Source organism: Oncorhynchus mykiss, chromosome 17 (genome assembly GCF_013265735.2).
Source record: "Oncorhynchus mykiss isolate Arlee chromosome 17, USDA_OmykA_1.1, whole genome shotgun sequence".
NCBI classification, from domain to species: domain Eukaryota; kingdom Metazoa; phylum Chordata; class Actinopteri; order Salmoniformes; family Salmonidae; genus Oncorhynchus; species Oncorhynchus mykiss.
In genome coordinates, this window is record NC_048581.1 from 26,729,442 (window position 1) to 26,733,368 (window position 3,927).

Below are 3,927 nucleotides of genomic sequence, written 5' to 3' on the forward strand. Positions count from 1 at the left end.
AATTGGGCCATGTATTGTGAGATTTTGAGTGAAAACCTCCTTCCATCTTTCAGCATGACAACGATCCCAAACACACCGCCGGGTAACGAAGGAATGGCTTCGTAAAAAGCATTTCAAGGTCCTGGAGTGGCCTAGCCAGTCTCCAGATCTCAACCCCTTAGAAAATCTTTGGAGGGAGTTGAAAGTCTGTGTTGCCCAGCAACAGCCCCAAAACATCACTGCTCTAGAGGAGATCTGCATGGAGGAATGGGCCAAAATACCAGCAACAGTGTGTGAAAACCTTGTGAAGACTTACAGAAAACGTTTGACCTCTGTCATTGCCAACAAAGGGTATATAACAAAGTATTGAGATAAACTTTTGTTATTGACCAAATACTTATTTTCCACCATAATTTGCAAATACATTTATTAAAAATCCTACAATGTGATTTTCTGGATTTTTTTTGTCCTTTTGTCTGTCATAGTTGAAGTGTACCTATGATGAAAATTACAGGCCTCTCATCCTTTTAAGTGGGAGAACTTGCACAATTGGTGGCTGACTAAATACTTTTTTGCCCCAATGTAGATACTCAGGCTTTTTGCTCTTCAGAAGCTCGGCCAGTCGCTACAGAGAGAGAGAATAATAAGTCAGAGTCTCTAGTACTGTAGTCTATTTCCCACAGTAGGGTCCAGTCACAGCAGCCAATCCCTGTGACAGATCCCAGGGCTTGAGAAAACAATCTTTGATCATAGATCAACTTGAAGCTCAGAAATGCAAACATGCCAAGGCCAAAGAGAGAGGGTGAGATAGTCAGGTGGGTTTTATAGTGTAATTGTTATTGTAATGACATAGTCATAAACTATCTAGCCTATGCTATTTGCATCTCAAAGACAGAATTCACCCCAAAAAAAATTAAGGGAGCACAATTAACACTTTCTCCACATAGTCTGTTTCCATCGTCCGTATACAAAGATCTTCCATCAAACATCATAAGAAGGAAGCATCTCACCTTGCTCTTCTCCTCATTCTCAAACACAGGGTTCTTGGGCCGGGAGGAGGGTGATGGCATCAGTGTCTTATCCAGAGGAAGCTCAGGGTCAACTGTGACAATACCTGAAAACAGGCCACAGTTAGAAGTGACATGGCGACTTTACAGTATTGGATAAAAACCAATGAAAACCTGAAATAGGGTCATTTTAAAATGCTGAAATCCTACCTTGTTTCTTCAGCATTTGATAAGCATCACTGATCTTGGCCTCATTGGGTAAAGAGAGTGTCCAGCTGAAGAGCATATCTACCACTCTCTTCTTCACCACCTCCGACACTCTGTCACCTAGATACTGGAACAGGAACAGGGTTCATCTGGATGGATTCCATTTAAACAAAGCAACACATTACAGTTATAGATCTATGGGGTCAAGGACCAACAGAAAACTGTTGATAGTGATATTATCTACTTACTTTAGGTGACACCCCTTCGATGAGTTAATTTAGGACGTCTGGAGTCATTACAATACATTCAGTCTGGAGTTCATTACATTACACTGACTTATCTATGGACATCAGTGGACAGCTCTTCTCTCAAGGGCTCTTTGTCTGAAACCTAGTGACGCAGCTCGTCTCCTCTTTGTTTCCTTTGATAGTGATATTGATTGCGTATGATAAGTAATACGATGATATATGATACAATAAATCCAACAGACTTGTCTGATTAGCAGCTGTTGAGTAGGGGAGTTCGGGCATTGCTGTCTGAAAGGTCAGGTGGGGAGACTGTTTTTGGCTTGATGTTGAATTGGAGTGTTCCCTGTCGTTGTTTATGGCTGTGAACTATGAGCGGTACGGTCAATCCATGAAATGGCCAAGCTAAGCAGTTTTAGTTTCATTCTACTTGAATAGGTGAGGTGTTTGGATTCTTATAACTCTATCAAGCATTTAAAACGTTATCACTTCAGGCATGAGATGTCCGTAAATTAGAATGTAAACCCTCGATCACTTGGTGATTAGCCAGACAATTCCCAGGCAATAAATTAGAATCATCTACTCCTTTCTGTTGTGTTTTCTAATAACTTACCCCTTTTCATTAATCTCCTCTTAGAATGGAGACAATGACATTGGGAATTTTGGTGAAGACAATTTAACTTCCACTTTTGAGGAGTATTTTTATTCACTCTGCTGACAAGTATTTTTCTCCTCTCATACTGGGGTAATAAAGGCCTAGTGCAGTAATTTGGTGTACATTTTGAAAAAAATATTTCTATATAAAATACATGTATTTATTTATCATGGGAGTGCTGCAGAATCCTCAGCACCCCGACTTCCTGCGGCTATGTTGAAATGTTGAACATTTATGGAGCGTTTGTGTATATAGGCTGATTTCTGTGTATGTTATCACATTTTCAAACGCTTGAGTCTCAAGCATGTTATCCTGTTTCTTTTCCCATGTTTAGATAATGCTATGGAGGCAGAGGCCATTCCCACTCCAGAGCAGAGGGACGAGGCGACCTAGCTGTCAGGTAGGGCCTCCTAGCCCACCACACCTCCTCTTCCTCTTCTTGTTAAGGGCAAATAGAGCCACTCTACAAATTGTTGCTAACCCAAACACAGTAGGGAACAATAAGACAAGAGCTAAGGATTTATAATATAATAATATTTATAATTATATTATTTTCAACTTTGTTCTGATTTAATATCTTCAGTTTTGTTGGAAAGGGTTAACACTGAAGAGAAAAAAATATCCAATCAGGATTTTTCGTTGGTGGTCTCTGGGGAGATAAATATAGCTAGGTAAGTGAGCTATTGGCTAGGTCATCATAACCTAGATAGGGAAACATTTTGGAGTGAAAGTGGAATCAACCAATCACATTTTGACTTGTAATGGGTGGGACAGTTTTTACAAAAAACTTATGGAAACTCTGCTTTCTTGAAGGCAAACAGCTCACTGCTCAATAGCGAGCAGTACTTTCAGGACGTTGAAATCAGGTTTATTTTGGGTTCTGAATTAAAGTTGAACATACTTATTGTCCTGTTGTTGAAAATACGTATTTTACCGACGTTGAAAATGTCTATTTTCTAGATGTTGAAATCAGGCTCATTTTTGGTCACTGGTTACTTTGTGTGGTTAATGTGAAATGTGTTTTGCAATGGGAAGTGATAGTTTCGTTTTGGTAAATTTAGATTGGGAAATGCTTAGCCTAATATTTTATTTTATTTTTATTCTTCTGATTGTGAACAACTGGCTTAATATGTTCAAGTGAATGAACAGCTTATCCTTTAACAGCATGCTGTGTGTGACTGCTGCCCATCAGCCCTATGCAGTGGTGTAGTGGTGCCTGGAGAAGTAGGTATACTCTAATTTTGCCAAACATTTCCCCAACGGCCCACCCAGCGAAGGAAAGGCCCACTGTGGGAAAAATCCTATGTTTTTTAAAATAAATTTTGCTTAAACCACATCAGGAGACCATTTGAGGTCTGAGTAGTATTTTTGTAATAATAATGTTTTTTGTTTTTGCTCAATCTGATTGGTCAGGGCCTGGCTCCCCAGTGGGTTGGCCTGTGTCCACCCAAGCCCATTCATGCATACACCCCTGATGCAAACAGCATATGACTGAATTACGATTCACAAATAGATTACTAACCAAGACTTTGGACCAATCTTTTACAGTATCTGGTATGCATACCCATTGTTGCCTTAGTTGTCATTTACCGGTAGATATCTGTTACGGTGCGTGAATGAGGACCCAAAAGCGAATTAACTTAAACAGAGCTTCTTTAATTACCAAACATAGGTAGGCTCAGACGGACCGGCAGATTCCGACAGGACAAGACAAGGTTACAGCAAACATGACGACAGTCTGGTTCAGGCATGAAACACAACAAACAAGAATCCGACAAAGACAGGAGCAGAAACAGAGAGAGATATAGGGACCTAATCAGAGGGAAAAAGGGAA

General features: G+C 40.1%; 1 long non-coding RNA gene across 1 annotated transcript; it reads right to left on the reverse strand.

Moving 5' to 3' along the window:
* Nucleotides 1-568: 568 nt before the first annotated feature.
* LOC110495149 lies at nt 569-1,538 on the reverse strand. The gene is made up of 4 exons (XR_002469380.2): nt 1,442-1,538; nt 1,197-1,320; nt 990-1,093; nt 569-604 (listed from the first exon to the last, which is right to left on the reverse strand). It is a non-coding gene; the product is annotated as an uncharacterized LOC110495149 (long non-coding RNA).
* Between the last annotated feature and the right edge of the window lie 2,389 nt (nt 1,539-3,927).